Raw genomic sequence first — 17,650 nt, 5'->3', positions numbered from 1 at the left:
GATACGGTGTTCCGCGTTTGACAGTCTGTCAGAAAATTCCTTAACTTCTTGTTTAACCTCCTGTATGGCTGAGAGGATTCCTGTAAATTGGACTGAAAAGTCTTCTCTCATGCTTGTAATTGCACTCATAATGTTGCTCTCTTGATTTTTTTCAGTAAGCCTATTTGTGCTGACTTCTTTATCCTCAGATGCCATGTTAGCATGAGGATTTGCAGGCTCGGCATTGGATTCGTCTTGATTTCCATGTTTTTTCTTTGTTGTTCGCGATGACATTTTGTAGTAGATTTGTTTACAGTGACCTAACGTATATGTATTTTTCAGTTTCAGAATGATGTGAGGCTGTTTAAGAATGGAATTGCCGCTTGCTGTGAGAGCTCAGATAAACGCGTGCGATCAACGTGCCGCCATGTTGACCTCCCCAGGCCTAGGCTGTTTTAATTATTGCTAGCCAGGGCAATCAGTAGCTGTCTGTATATAACCACATGACAGTTCTCCAATTTATCTTAGTGGCTAGGAGTATATAAGTGTGCAAAAATAAGAGATAATTTACATGGAACAGTTTTAGAAATGTAAAATAGCATAATATAGCTATTTTACTTAACAGAAGATACTTTCATCTATTCCACAATAACAAAAATTAAAACTGAACAAAATGTGCATTCCCCTGGTTGTTTTTATAATGCTTGGCTTCCTGGATGATCATTTACTGTATTTTTTGTGCACTGTTCATAAGTTCCTGCTTTGTCCTGAAACATAAAAGTGCTCACTGTTGTTAAGAAAAATCCTTAAACTACTGCACATTGTTTGGTTTCCCTGCATTTTATGCACATTGTAGTTGTGTCTTACATTGCCTATATGATCATGAGAACCTGCTTTTTCACTAAGGGCAGTTTAAGGGACTCATAGAGAACTATAAACAAAAAATACACACATTCATTGATAATCAAGAATTCAACACACTAGAGCCCTGATTATGTAGTTATGACCTGTGTAAATTGTAATGAATGATGTGTAAAAAATAAAGAATAAAACATTTAAACTAATATAAATTACACAGATCATATACTGAGGAAAGGTTTACTATAGTTTAATAAAGTTTGTTGTCTTCGTGAGCATCACTGGGTCCTTGAGTCCTTTAAATTATATTGTGAAAAGCTGGATTCAAATCACTGTATAGAAGACTCTGTAAATGTACTTACAAAAACTTACAAAACTTACAAAATGAGACACATTCAAGTAAATTGTCATAAGAGATAACTACAGAGAAACTACAAGTTTGATTATCAGATAAATGATTATATATAGCACAAAATTAAAATCAGAAGGAACAAGAGGGTTTCTAAATTGAAAATAAGTGCATTTGCAAGCAGCTGAATGTAACCCGTAGACAGGCACAAGTAGGGGTGTGACGTGCAACTATCACAGAACATACAAACAGTTATTAGTCATCATCAAGCAGGCAACAGATCAAACCTGCATGTGGAATAGATTCAAATATTCTATGTGAAAGAGCTTTATCAGGGCTTCAACATTTTCATTCAACTGTAATTACTAGTGGCTACTAAGCTTGTTAGATTATCTATACTTTCAAAGTTCATATACTGAACTCCACTGTAAAATCTGCATGGCATGTAAATGAATAGATGTGACTTTCACTGTTCTATGTAAATTGGAAATTGGTATAATAAAAAACAAACAAACAAAAAAAAAACATTTGAATTAATACAGCCTGTTAATGTATTATGAATTAATGGGTGCATTTACAGTATGATGTTTCATAAACTAATCTATACATTTAAATGTTCACTGCATTTTCAGATTGACAAGTCTGTGCTCTCATGACTGTTGAGCAAATGGCAAAGTATATAAGTTCATTTGGTGACCGACTTGCTGTCATCTCCTTCTGTCAACAAACAGCTGCCTGCTCTGATAAAGAATCTCTGTTACAATATTTGAGAGCTAAAATTGAATCAAGGAAACTGGGATCAAAGTCCGCTAAAGCTTTGCATGGAAAAGCATGTGCCCTCCCTAAGGAAAATAATTTAATGGCAAGACACAAAAATGTATCTGCAGAAAAAACATCCAGGAGAATTGAAATTGGATGGCTTCACTTCGGCCGTAATGGATATCAACAAGTGAGGACCAATAATGGTGGTGGCACTAGGCATTTGACAGTTCAAAAAAAGACAACTGTTTTACAAATAATGGAAATGGGAAAGGACTTTTTTTTCCCAAATGGAGAGTCACCAAAAGATCCAGAAACAGACTTCACCTTTCATGTTTGTGATTTTAAAAGAAACCACATTCCCATGGACAGCACTGTTGGAGATCTGCATGAACTAACCAAACTGAAATTGTTGAGATTTTACAGAGACCTACTGCAAAAGTGTCTTGGCATGGACATGAAAGTGATCTTGAGGATATAAGCACACATTTATTGGATGACAGACTTTCATATAACAAAGACACCAAGAGGAAGGTTAGTAAAATCATGAAGTCTCGGATTTTAATTTATTTGAATATATTTTGGGCTTCATTTATAAATACAATCACAGAGTTGTTCATTATCATTTAGGGCTAAAACGATTTGACACCATTATCCATTATAAATGTTATGGTTTACTGTTATCAAACTTCCCAAATTGCTTTGGTTTCAATAATAAACTACAAAAATGACAAAAACAAACTGATCATAGCGATTTTTATGTTTCACCAGCTCTGCAATCCAGTTAAGCCATGTTCATAAGTCTTGTTTATTTTTATGATACTTTGTGCGATACATTGCTTTAAAGCAAACAGCTTTACAGTATTAATCATGAAAAAACTGCCACTTTCAGTTAGAATTACAACTTGATTTTTTGCTATCAAGTAGCTCTATATGTATATGGAAATGTATAAATTATGGATAACTGAATAATGGATCAAAGCCTACTGATTAATCTGTAAAACAACTGTTGATTAATCGATTGTCTAAATAATTGTTTGTTGCAGCCCTGACATCATTTATTTGGAATTAAATGTTAATCATTGAATGTTATATTGAATGTTTTTCAGAGAAAAGTAAGGACAGAAGCCCAGAGTACAACAGGAAAGTGGTTATACCTTAGAGACAACCAGCACATCACACGACTCTCTTTCAACACCCAGAGATATCCAAAGAACACACACCATCCAAAGACTTGCAAGCAGCTCAAGTGATGAGGAGACTGATAAATTGGGGAGACAGTGTGCACAGCTATCGAAAAGACCACAGCATACACATGAGCTCTTTGATTTTCAGATAAGCTATGAAATCATTGACTTGCCCAATCAGATTCCTCCGGTACACAACAGCATAGTTCAAAATCTTGGAGATGATGATGATAAAGAAGACAAAGTTGAATGGAATGAAGGCGAAGAACTTGAACAAACAGATGAGGACCAAGATGTTAAAATAACATGGAATGAGAACATCATACAGGTAATGTGGTCCTAATGGGCCGAATGCCACAGTATAGATTTGAAAAATAAATATTCAAACTACAAGCATTAAATGGAAATTATAAATCACCTTAAAAAAAACAATTTGCAAACTAATTACAATAGAAATTATCTTCAGGAGGAAAGTGTAGGAAGCACAAAGTTTTTTTCTACATATTTTGAGACATATAGGTGTTTTTCCCCCTTACTGCATGCTTACAAATAAGCACAATCTCACAGATGTGGTTGGACTTCAATGTCACAGTAATTTTTATTTTTTATTTTTTTAAACCTGTTGAGCTTGAAGTAAAAGTTTTATTTGTCGCTTACCAACTACAGTCTGTACAACCCATGTTTTCCAGTGTTTTCAGTGATCATGTTATTGGTCATGTTAATATCACAGATTTTAAGCTTTGAACAAAATCTGTTGAAAATGTTTGGATTGTCAATAGAAACATTGTATTTCATTAAAACAAATGTTCAGCAGCATTTGAATCCTGTTGTTTTGGGTACGTTAGCTGATAGATTTTTTTTTTAATCGTTACTCATAATTCACAACTGATTACACAGCTGAAAACACCTAATCACTAAACCTGAAGCATCCTCTTTGGTAACACTTTATAATAGCATTCAGTTGTCATTTATAAGTGATTATTAGCTGCATAGCTTGGTTGAATTCTAATGTAGAATGTGGTGTGCTATTTCTTGATATCAGACCACTGCGAAGTATAAAACACCGTTGCCATGACGCGGAATGGACTATTTTCTTTAGCGGAAGAAATACAATCGTTTTTAAATCAATAAACTCCTTTTTAAATCAATATTTTGCGTCAAATTATTTATTTATTTTGTAGGTAGCCATGTAATAAGAGAGGGCCCCAATCGACTTCGCGTCGGGTAATCCGCCTGTCAGGGTTGTTATTCGCTATAACAACTGCCTTGCCCTACATTATCCCTTACTTATTTCTGTAAATCCATTAAACTACTATACCGTTTGACCTAAAGATATCAAACCAACAGTAAATTGATCACAATATTATACCCTATAATGGTGTTTTACTTAAAAAACACTTTACAGAAGGTTCCAGCACCTATAAGCTTCCTGAATTTCTGAAATGTACTATTTCTAAATTGTTTCTAAATATGCTATTGCTACACTTCATGGCAAAAATTGCACTGGTCTGCTAGACTTGGTTGAACAAAATTAAACAATATTTTGTTGCTTAAGCTTATGTATTCAGTCATTATTCAATGGTATACTATAAATCCATGTGTAAAAAAATTACTTCTCACTGTTCTCAGGTCAAATATTTATATGCGATTAAAATGTGATTAATTTCGATTAATTAATTACAAAGCCTCTAATTAATTAGATTATTTTTTTTAATCGAGTCCCGGCCCTAATCTAAACCAATACATAGTTGAGGAAACCAATGTATCTAAACCAATATATAGTTCAGAAAACCAATATATAGTTGAGGAAACCAATATATCTAAACCAATATATAGTTCAGGAAACTAATGTATCTAAACCAATATATAGTTGAGGAAACCGATATATACTTGAGAAACCCGATATATAGTTAAGGAAACCGATGTATCTAAACCAATATATAGTTGAAGAAACCAACATATAGTTGAGCAAACCAATATATAGTTGAGAAAACCAATCTATAGTTGAGAAAACCAATCTATAGTTGAGAAAACCAATATATAGTTGAGGAAACCAATATATAGTTGTGGAGACCAATGTATCTAAACCAATATATAGTTGAGGAAACCAGTGTATCTAAACCAATATATGGTTTAGGAAACCAATATATAGTTGAGGAAACCGATGTATCTAAACTAGAGCTGTCAAAAATAGCACGTTAACAACGTTAATTAGTTGTTTATGCATGCGCAGTGTGACAAATTATTTAGGTCAGGAAAGTCTCGTCGATCTCTGAATTCTCAAGATAGTAAAAATCAGCGGCGAGCGCTGCGACGAAAACACAGAAGAAGCTTAAGGTTTTACCCCAGTTACTCTCAAATACATTCATGCCAAGCTCGGTAAACAGAGACGACTTTGGTAGTTGATACGCTGGAGCTTCTTCCTGTTATAGCGTCCTGTGTTTCACAATGCCCATGCGCAGAACGCCTACATGCAATGCAGCGAAAATTACAGCTGTTTGAAAAAGCATTTGCATTTTACTTGGTTTTACTGGCACTTGAAGCCTTCAGAACGTGAAAGTATCGATCCTAAAATATTGTGGCAGAGCAAATGAACACCTCCTAAAAACAAGAGTACCCAGAGTGCAGAAGGCGCATGTTTGTGTTTCTGAGTTCATTCTTTCGAGTTTCTCTATGCATAATTTCATAGATATGTGGCTATATTTAACCACTGGTTCACCTAAAACTCTTACACTATCTGTAGTTAAATGGCTTGGTTTGATATAGTGCTCAGGTAAATTTGATTAAGTAAATGTTAAACTTTTGAAATTCAGAAAAAAAAGAACCACATATTGATGAATCAATACATGAAAATTATTTATCTGTGTCCTGTTATTTATCTTTTGGTACGCATTTCAGGAAAAAAATTCGGATTAATTGGATTAAAAATTTTAATCATTTGACAGCCCTAATCTAAACCATGATATAGTTGGGGAAACCAATGTATCTAAACCAAGATATAGTTGTGGAAACCAGTGTATCTAAACCAATATATAGTTGAGGAAACCAATATATAGTTGAGGAAACCAATGTATCTAAACTAATATATAGTTGGGGAAACCAATGCATATTTGAGGAGCCCAATGTTTACTCGAACAAACCAGTATATAAAGGAGCAAACCCATATACACTTGATCAGACCGATGTATCTAAACCAGTATATGTCTGGTTATACCAATGTATTATAAACCAATGTGTTTGTCATTGAACCATACATTCAACCAGTAAACCAATCCATATTCACACAATACATGAATTATTTCCTGAACGGCTTCCCATATGAAACAGTCGGTTTCAGCATATTTTTTTATAACCGTTTCATTCATAACCTTTTAAAAGAACACAATGTTTTTCAACCTTAGTTAAATTGCTTTTAGATTATGTGTATTATATAAAGGATAGAATATAAAGAACGGCATGTTTTTCAACTTTAGCACTGTTGTACTGTGGCACAAATAAAGGAGGGGGCACGTGCGCTCTCTCTGTCCGACGGCGCCGCTCAACTATGTTCTGAGACAGGGTAAGCTCATTCCGTAAAGGAGTATTTTTGTTTTTTACCACTTTTTAATAATTTAAAATTTAGGGATTATAATTTGAAAATCATTTTAACCCTAACAAAACATTGACCGTGTCTCATTGTGATCACTGATTCAGAGAGAGTCCGACAGATGGAGCTGCGAGCCCGTTTCTCACAAAGTTGAAGCTTCTGTCTAAAATAAGGTAGGTGGATTGGTTTCAGTATATTTTTTTATAACCATTTCATATATAACCTTTTAAAAGAATATAATGTTTTTTCAACCTTAGTTAAATTGCTTTAGATTATGTATATTATATAAAGGATAGAATATAAATAGCAGTGTGTTTTCAACTTTAGCATGATAATTTATATTATAAATATTATATAAAGGATAGGATGTTTTATATATGAATGTGAAATAACTGAAATGTTTTTTAACCTTTAATTGTTTTAGATTATATAAATTATAGAATGTTTTATATATAAATGTGAAATAACTGAAATTTTTTTCAACCTTAGTTAAATTGCTTTAGATTATGTATATTATATAAATTATAGAATATAAAGAACGGTGTGTTTTCAACTTTAGCATGATAATTATATAAATTATAGAATGTTTTATATATGAATGTGAAATAACTAAAATGTGTTTACAACCTTTAATTGATTTAGATTATATAAAGGATAGGATGTTTTATATATGAATGTGAAATAACTGAAATGTTTTTTTTTTTACCTTTAATTGTTTTAGATTATATAAATTATAGAATGTTTTATATATGAATGTGAAATAACTAAAATGTGTTTTCAACCTTTAATTGTTTTAGATTATATAAATTATAGAATGTTTTATATATAAAATTTAGAACACACCGATCCCATTTATATAGGCTACTACTCATGAATTTAATGGGAGTGGGACACACACAAACACACACACACACACACACAGACATAACTGGGACAAAGTTCAAACAGCATGAGGAGGGTTTCATATAACACAAAACCACCCGTCAAAAACTATGATTTAGAACTAACTAGGTCAATAGGGTAAAAGCTTCTGTCAAAACCACATGATCGATGCTTGGGGAGGGTTTCCTATACCGCAAAACTACCCGTCAAAAAACTATGATTTAAAACTAACTAGGTCAATAGGGTAAAAGCTTCTGTCAAAACCACTTGATCGATGCCTGGGAAGGGGTCAATAGGTTAACACATGAACTCATTCGGAAAGTTCAACCCATCCATCATAAGGTTACCGGAAGTTCAACCTGTCAAAAAGGTCAAAGGTCAAAGCCGTAAATCATCTTGACACAAGCTGTATGATAGGTACTACTCTTCACCCATCCTTAAGCCCCCACCTCCCCTGCATTTGGCCCGGGTCACTGAAAATTGACTTAGAAGTGTCAAGAAATGAAGGCTTTAGTCTAAGTTCTGCCAGGAAGACTCAATTACTTGGTCACTAATTACCTTCATCATTATCCAATCACGTCTTTATACTTCGGCATAAAAGATCATACTTACACATGTTTGAGTTTGCAGATGCAGACTTGATAACAACCTCCACCCTCCCCACCACCACCAGGATGGTCCTGTCCTAACCTTCCAGGGGGGTCGGCTGCGCCCCTGCCTTCGTCTTCAGGCAGGCAATGCAGGTCTGCTACCCTCTGATTACGAACCATGGACGGGGCCTTCCGCCAAAGAAATTTATAATTATGCTTGCTGAGTTGCCAGTAAATATATGCTTCGTACATCATTTTATCTCCCGAGTCTTTATGGTAGAACTGCAGTTACTATGCTTACATAATGTGCTTATTATATTTTAAGCATTTATTATTTTATTTTTCATGTTTAGTATCATTTAAAATGTCTCAATTTCACAGCAGTCACTTATATTATGAGACAGATTGAAATCATCTGTTCTGCTGCTGAGAGGTGGGTTTCCCATATGCAGGGTTTGATTAAAATGTTTTCCCTTCTCCGGCCAGGTGTGTCCCATTGGTCAAAGGATCTGGACCAACCAAAATGTATTTTATGTTTTTACAACTGATTTGAAGATGTCTTTGTTGTGGTCTGGATATATAAGCGAAGTGGAATTAAAGTCATTTGGGATTCTGTAACCAGTAAACACCAGTACAGTGTATGTTAGTCTCTGGAGCTCTGCACTAGAACTCTCACATGCATCTGTGTGTCCCTCTGCTGTCAGGTATGCATCTCTCGCTCTTAGATTCATCTTTGACCAATTGATGTTAGCCTATGTATTTATACAAATTGGAACTGAATTTAATTCTAAACTGTATTGTCATTATTTAATTTTGTAATTTTTGTGATACATTTTTAACTGACAAATAAAAGCTTATATTCTGCACTCTTCTAAAATTATTATGACTAAGCAAATCTGCATCCAGGATAGTTCAAACTGAAGGCCCAATGAATGAAACAAGTTGCAGATGATGTGGGGATTTTTTATTTCTGTCTATCACTGACTTAGCAAGTTGCAGCTGTGTGATTAATGAAACTAAGACTAAACTCAGAACTGGGAAGTTTGTGATTTTGAGACCCATCCCTACCACAGAAGGCTGTAAATGATACTAGGTTGCTAATTAATGAATAATTGATAGTATATGATATCCAGAATAATCATTAATAAATTAATATGTAATTTATATTTGTGATCAGTTCTTAATTAGAAATACAGTCTAAATTCAATGACCGGTAACACTTTAGTATAGGGTCCAATTCACACTAATAACTAGTTGCTTATTAGCATGTCTATTATTAACATATTGGCTGTTTATAAGTTCTTCCATCCATCCATCCATCCATCCATCCATCCATCCATCATCTTCCGCTTATCCGGGGCTGGGTCGCGGGGGCAACAGTCTAAGCAGAGATGCCCAGACTTCCCTCTCCCTAGCCACTTCTTTCAGCCCTTCCGGGGGGACCCCAAGGCGTTCCCAGGCCAGCCGGGAGACATAGTCCCTCCAGCGTGTCTTAGGTCTTTCCCAGGGCCTTCTCCCGGTGAGACGTGCCTGGAACACCTCCCTGGGAAGGCGTCCAGGGGGCATCCGAAATAGATGCCCGAGCCACCTCAGCTGGCTCCTCTCGATGTGGAGGAGCAACGACTCTACCCTTACGAAAAATAACCATGGTTTTATTATAGTAAAACTGTAGTAACCCATGGTTTTTTGGCGTATTGACTGCCATTTGTAAAACCACAGATTTACTACAAATACCATGGTTAAACTATGGTTAATATAGCAAAACCATGGTTAATTTGTGGTTACCATGGTTTAACTACAGTAACCATGGTTTTTTGGTTTTATCTGTAGTAAAACCATGGTTAATTTTCGTAAGGGTACTCTGAGCTACTCCCGAGTGACCGAGCTTCTCACCCTATCTCTAAGGGAGCGCCCAGCCACCCGTCAGAGAAAGCTCATTTCGGCCGCCTGTATCCGGGATCTTGTCCTTTCGGACCCACAGCTCATGACCATAGGTGAGAGTAGGAACGTAGATCGACCGGTAAACCGAGAGTTTTGCCTTACAGCTCAGCTCCTTCTTCACCACGACAGACCGGTACAGCGACCGCATTACTGCAGAAGCTGCACCGATCCGTCTGTCAATCTCACGTTCCATCCTTCCCTCACTCGTGAACAAGACCCCAAGATACCTGAACTCCTCCACTTGAGGCAGGAACTCTCCACCAACTTGAAGTGGGCAATCCACCCTTTTCCGACTGAGAACCATGGCCTCGGACTTGGAGGTGCTGATTCTCATCCCAGCCGATTCACACTCGGCTGCAAACCTACCCAGTGCATTCTGAAGGTCCTGGTCTGAAGAGGCCAACATGTCAACATCATCCCTTGCAAAAAGCAGCGACAAAATCATATGTTCCCCAAACCGGACACTCTCCGGCTCTTGGCTGTGCCTAGAAATTCTGTCCATAAAAATTATAAACAGAACCGGTGACAAAGGGCAGCCCTGCCGGAGTCCAACATGAACCGGGAACAGGTCTGACTTACTGCCGGCAATGCGAACCAAGCTCTTGCTCCGGTCGTACAAGGACCGAACAGCCCTAAGTAGGGACCCCATACTCCCGGAGCACCCTCGACAGGATGTCGCGAGGAACACGGTCGAATGCCTTCTCCAAGTCCACAAAACACATGTGGACTGGTTGGGCAAACTCCCATGAACCCTTCAGCACCCTGGAAAGGGTATAGAGCTGGTCCAGTGTTCCACGACTGGGACGAAAACCACACTGTTCCTCCTGAATCCGAGGTTCCACTATCGGCGGAATTCTCCTCTCCAGTACCCTGGCATAGACTTTCCCAGGGAGGCTGGGAAGTGTGATCCCCCTATAGTTGGAACACACTCTCCAGTCCCCCTTCTTGAAAAGAGGGACCACCACCCCGGTCTGCCAGTCCAGAGGTACTGTCCCCAACCGCCATGCAATGTTGCAGAGGCGTGTCAGCCAAGACAGCCCCACAACATCCAGAGACTTGAGGTACTCGGGGCGGATCTCATCCACCCCCAGTGCCTTGCCACCGAGGAGCTTTTTAACTACTACCTCGATGACTTCAGCCCGGGTGATGGACGAGTGCTCCTCCGAGTCCCCAGCCACTGCTTCCTCAACGAAACACAAGTCGATGGGATTGAGGAGATCCTCGAAGTATTCCTTCCACCGCCCGATGATATCCCCAGTTGAGGTCAACAGGTGCCCATCTCTACTGTAAACAGTGTTGGTAGGGCACTGCTTCCCCTCCTGAGGCGTCGAACAGTTTGCCAGAATCTCTTCGAGGCCAACCGATAGTCTTTCTCCATGGCCTCACCGAACTCCTCCCAGGCCCGAGTTTTTACCTTCCCGACTACCCGGGCTGCAGTCCGCTTGGCCTGCCGGTACCTGTCAGCTGCCTCCGGAGTCCCACAAGCCATCCAGGCCCAATAGCACTCCTTCTTCAGCTTGACAGCATCCCTTACTTCCAGTGTCCACCACCGGGTTCGGGGATTGCTGCCTCGACAGGCACGTGACGTGAAGGCGCAAGGAAGCGACCCTCTCGTTCACCGGGGTAAACTCCAATACATGGCGGCTGAGCTGGGGGGCTATTAGCAAACCCACTCCAGCCCTCCGCCTCTCACTATGGGCAACTCCAGAGTGGTAGAGAGTCCAGCCTCTCTCAAGAAGTGTGGTTCCAGAGCCCAAGCTGTGCGTTGAGGTAAGCGCGACTATCTCTAGTCGGTACCTCTCGACCTCCCGCACAAGCTCAGGCTCCTTCCCCGCCAATGAGGTGACATTCCACGTCCCTAAAGCCAGATTCCGTGTCCAGAGATCGGGTCGTCGGGGGTCTCGCCTGCGACTGTCGTCCGATTCACTATGCACCGGCCCCTTACGCTCCCTCCTGCAGGTGGTGAGCCCACAGGAGGGCGGCCCCACGTCACTCCTTTGGGCTGAGCCCGGCCGGACCCCATGGGGGAAGGCCCGGCCACCAGGTGCTCGCATACGAGCCCCAACCCTGGGCCTGGCTCCAGGGTGGGGCCCCGGCTGCGCCATGCCGGGCGACATCACGGTCCTTGATTTCAATTTTGCCATAAGGGGTTTTGGTGAAATGTTCTTAGTCTGGCCCATCACCAAGGACCTGTTTGCCTTGGGAGACCCTACCTGGAGCATATAGCCCCAGACAACATAGCTCCCAGGATCATTCGGGTACTCAAACCTCTCCACCACGATAAGGTGACAGTTCAAGGAGAAGCTTATAAGTTCTTATAAAGTACATATAATGCATGACATCCATAATCCTACCCAATACCCTAGACTTAACAACTACCTTATAAACTATTATTAAGCGACAAATAAGGAGTTGACCTGTTTGCCTTGGGAGACCCTACCTGGAGCATATAGCCCCAGACAACATAGCTCCCAGGATCATTCGGGTACTCAAACCTCTCCACCATGATAAGGTGACAGTTCAAGGAGAGGCTTATAAGTTCTTATAAAGTACATATAATGCATGACATCCATAATCCTACCCAATACCCTAAACTTAACAACTACCTTATAAACTATTATTAAGCACCAAATAAGGAGTTAATTGAGGCAAAAGTCATAGTTAATGGTTAGTTAATAGTGAGAACTGGACCCTAAAATAAAGTGTGACCACTTCAGAATTTGAGTCAGATTAAACACAGAGCTAGAATCAAATTGAAACTAAATCCTGATAAATTAAGTGAACTTTGCTGAAGAGACCTACATGCATTATATCTTAACCCATGCCATTTTATTCGATCATTGGGCCAGTGGGCGGACCTCACACTATATGTTGACATTGGGTGCATTTCATTTAGATCTCTAGTTCAGTAGTTAGGGCACTGATCAGGGAGTTGATCTGGAATACTTCCAGTGCACTAGAATGTTCACTTCCTGAAAAATTGGTTCTCACTATGCTCCCTTACCAGAAATGACGTCACATTTCTGAAGTGCCAAATATAAACCACACGAACCAACTCGATAAATATAATGACACACAATAAAAGGTTAGAAAAGACAAGCCTTTTTATTAGTATATTTAAGCATAAACAAACATCTAGTTAACATTTTTTTATATTTGTCAGAAAATTTGTAAAACCTGTATCAGAACAATAGGTCTCATTCACTAATAATTGCGTACGTTTCTCACGAAAACTTTCTGCCGAATTCACAACATGTGCATAAACACATGAGTTCGTTCTTAAACTGGTGGAAGCCAGAAAAAATGTGTTATTTAAAAATGTATCCTCAGGTGTTACAGGCACAGGTAAAAAATAAGCATGAGATATGGCAACACAAGCCGTTAATGTAGTTTTACCAGAAATTCGGACGGTTGCCGAAGTAAAAAAAAAACTTGAAAAAAAAACACATGTGGTTTGGCAGGGGGCACCTGATCTGTCTGCTTTCGCTGCAATTATTGGACAGTCAAGCTTGAGCAGTATAATAGAAAGGAGTGAGGGTGAGAGTGATACAGGAGCAATTTCAACACGGTAATATATTATTTTAAGAAATGTATTCAAGTAATCATCATAACTCAAAACTTCCAGCTTTTTCAGAACATCCACAGACAGCAGATGGAAATGAAAAAGCTGAAGTTCTTCTACTTCCCAATCTACTCATTACACCCCTTCACAGAGGTGCACTGGCACACGCGTCTTGACGGACGAGGTGCTCGCTAGTCAAGATGCCCTCATCCTTGCTGTTAAGGACGTAGCAGCTGGCCTACGGGAAATAAATGAGTCACTGAATAAATTGATAGCATTGCTTGGCAGTCACAGAAGTGTATAAATGTGAATAAATATATTGTGGCAAAATTCAGTTTTCTGATGTGTTTTAATATTCTCTAAAACGTTTTTGCAGTGGTTGAAAGCACTTTTACAAATTGCATTTGCTCAATTATAGAATTTGCACTGCAGCAAACTACAAAATCTTCTTAAAAATATATATATATTTTAAAAAATAGAATGAGATTGTTTACCATTATAAATGTTGTATCAACTGAAGATGTGTTTGAAGTGCTGGTTGGGATGGCACGTGCATCTAGTCACCGACAGGTTCCAGCTGTGTGGTCCATAAGGAACAGGTACACTACAGAATCAGAATCAGAATCAGAAATGAGCTTTATTGCCAGGTATGTTTACACATACGAGGAATTTGTTTTCGTGACAGAAGCTCCGCAGTACAACAGAATGACAGCGACAGAACATAAAACACATAATAAAAGAATAAAAAATACAAAATAAGTAGATAGTGAATGACAATATACAAATGACAATTGTAGGCAGGTATATTACAAAATGAAGTTATGTATGTACATATATATTGTGTGCAAAATTTAAGTGCATACTAAGTATGTGTGTTAGATAAATAAAGTGTGTGTGTATATAAATATAAAGTGTAGTGTGTTCGCCCTTATTATCAGCTGTTCATAAGATGGATTGCCTGAGGGAAGAAACTGGTCCTGTGTCTGGTCGTTCTAGTGCTCAGTGCTCTGTAGCGTCGACCAGATGGCAACAGTTCAAAGAGGGAGTGTGCTGGATGTGAGGGGTCCAGAGTGATTTTGACAGCCCTTTTTCTCACTCTGGATAAGTACAGTTCTTGAATAGATGGGAGAGTTGAACCGATGATTCGTTCAGCAGTCCGGACTACTCTCTGTAGTCTTCTGAGGTCAGATTTAGAAGCTGAGCTGAACCAGACAGTTACTGAAGTGCAGAGGATGGATTCGATGATGGTGGAGTAGAACTGTTTCAGCAGCTCCTGTGGCAGGTTAAACTTCCTCAGCTGGCGGAGGAAGTACAACCTTTGCTGGGCCTTTTTCACAATGGAGTCAATGTGAATGTCCCACTTCAGGTCCTGAGAGATGGTGGTTCCCAGGAACCTGAATGACTCCACTGCAGTCACAGTGCTGTTTGTAACCCAGGGTAAATATAAATAGAGAATAATAGTAAAATTAATTAATAAAATTAAAGTAAAATATAAATAGTAAAATTATATGGTTCTATTTTCCCAGTCACCTGAACACACCCTTCATTTATATCATCATGCAGGAGTCACATGGTAGGTTCAGTGAATGCTTTCAACCAATCATAGCATGCAAGCATGTTTTTACAAGCTGGGGTGAGTTTCCCCAATCAGTAGTGTGAGGGGGAAGCCACCGGAGCAGTTGCACTCGGTATGTCTCTATACAAACAATGCTTTTCCGCTTATTTCCATCTTAAATGCTTGTTTAATTTTAGCATGCGATCCTGTATTTGTAGTGTCGCCCACCGTCGTCTTTAGAAGCCGACTAGTGCCGCGGTGTGTCGAATATCTGTAGGAATTGGCCAGGTGCGGCCAGTTGCGGGCCAGTTGATGGCGAGCTATCATTACCTGGAACAGAACCTGCCTCAACAACATCATCGCCACCTGTGGGTTCGGTAGAAGGTTGTGCAGCTTTGCTCACCCCCTCACTCTCATATATACACGCACACAGCCATTCATTAGGTTCTGGCTCATGGACTAATTGCATATCACGGACCATTCACATTATTTGGACATGGTTTTCATCTTTTATGAGCAAAGAATATAGTCCTATACTGTGTAGTGAATTGTCTTTAAATTGAGTACTCTCCAGTTTTCTGAGTTACAAGTTGTTGTTTACCCTTTGTGAACTACTGAACTTCTCTGCAGATTTGAAATATTTTGGGTATTGTTGTTATTGTTTGTCTTTTGTTTTCACTTAATACATGGTACCAACACAAAATCTAAATTCTCTGTGTTAAAGTCTCTGTGTTATTATTTGCTTTTTCAACACCTCCCTCAGACGAACTTTATCTTTTGTAATGCAATTATTAATTAACTATCTATAGCTATATTTAACACACATACCCTGTGTGTATGCTACATAATTGTGGCGAGCCAGCCTAGGAGGTCTTGAAAGGGTATTTAATATACACATTTTTGAACATTCAGTCTCACCAATATTAATTCGACCATGAATATTTTTGAAACACTTGACATTAAAATACCAAATGCAGTATTGGTCACAGAGTCCAAGGTTGCTGCTGAAGTAGAAGGGTTTCTCGAGCAGTATGGTAGGATAAATCGGGCTCTTACTGTTGATTCGCCCGAGTCCGAGTTTCACGATATGCTCATTGTTGAATTTGAGTCTGGTCTACCTTTGACTCTATTGAATCCACTTCTACCATATACGCAAACTTCTGAGACTGGTATTGTCTATAATATTAAGAATTTATCTCAAGTATATACTGCAAATGTGGGAAGTTCTAAAACTCAGACATATTTAGCTGACATAAAAGAAGTTGCTAAACTGACTGGACAAAACTATGCTGAAGTGCTGAATGAGATGATGGGCCAGATCAGCAAATCAATCTCAGAGCTGCGCCCTGATGTGGAAGCCGGTATTGATGTTAAGGCAGAACAGTCTTCAGTGAATACAACTCAGTCACCATATAAAATGGCTGTTCCATCTTCACTGCTTGCCACTGCTCCCATAGTTCAGCCGCAGGAGCGACGTGCCACTGTCAGTTTCAATGCTTCCGACCTCAACCCTCCTGAGTTACAGAGGTATGTGGTAGAACATATTGTCAAGTCTGAGGATACTGCTGTGCATTTGCGCTCTTCCCACCGACTCCGTGTGTTTTCTCCGTGTGCCATATCTGAAATCCAACGATCGCGACAAATCCTCGATAGTCTCCTGCCACCAGCTGCTGACATGGTGAAACATCTAAGTCCTGACATGTCTGTTAACATCTATATCCAACAGCTTGATTCTGCCTATGGGACAGTGCAGGACGGGGAGGAGTTGTATGTAAAATTTATGGATACTCTTCAAAACGCTGGTGAAAAACCTTCGACTTACCTGCAGCGATTACAAGTTGTTTTAAATCTTGCAGTAAAGAGGGGAGGTGCACTAAAAGCTGAAGTTAATAAACATCTTCTTAATCAGTTCTGCAGAGGATGCTGGGACAATGTCCTGATATCTGAACTGCAGCTTAAACAGAAAAAAGAGAAACCACCGTCTTTCGCTGAATTACTGCTGCTGTTAAGAACTGAAGAGGATCGTGAGGCTGTAAAGACACAAAGAATGAAACAGCATCTGGGAGGAGGCGGAGGCCGACAGAAAGTAACGTCACAAGCCCAAATGGCATATGGAGAAGAGGAAAGTAAATTATGCGAGACATTGACTGTTATTACCAAACAAATTACTGAACAGATGGCTGCTATACAGCGTCAACTGGCTATTTTGACTGCAAACCAGTCTCAGGGCGGACAGCCTTACATTCCAAGACCCAATCCAGTTCTAAAGTCACGTGAGAAAAAGAACATGGCAGCTGCGGTGAGTGATTCCTCTGCAAGCCCAAAGCCTGGGTTCTGTTTCTGCTGTGGAGAAGATGGACACATCAGGCCGCAATGTGACAACCGGCCGAACCCAGAACTCG

The 17,650-nt window shown here is 39.3% G+C and overlaps 1 long non-coding RNA gene across 1 annotated transcript; it reads left to right on the top strand.

Moving 5' to 3' along the window:
- Nucleotides 1–2,047: 2,047 nt before the first annotated feature.
- Nucleotides 2,048–6,868, top strand: LOC113055674 (uncharacterized). The gene is made up of 3 exons (XR_003277553.1): nt 2,048–2,479; nt 3,055–3,460; nt 6,606–6,868. It is a non-coding gene; the product is annotated as an uncharacterized LOC113055674 (long non-coding RNA).
- The last annotated feature ends 10,782 nt before the right edge of the window (nt 6,869–17,650 follow it).

The sequence above is a fragment of the Carassius auratus genome, chromosome 36, assembly GCF_003368295.1.
Source record: "Carassius auratus strain Wakin chromosome 36, ASM336829v1, whole genome shotgun sequence".
In the NCBI taxonomy this organism is placed as follows: Eukaryota; Metazoa; Chordata; class Actinopteri; order Cypriniformes; family Cyprinidae; genus Carassius; species Carassius auratus.
Note: the sequence above shows the minus strand (reverse complement) of the source record. Positions and strands in the feature narration are given on the sequence as shown.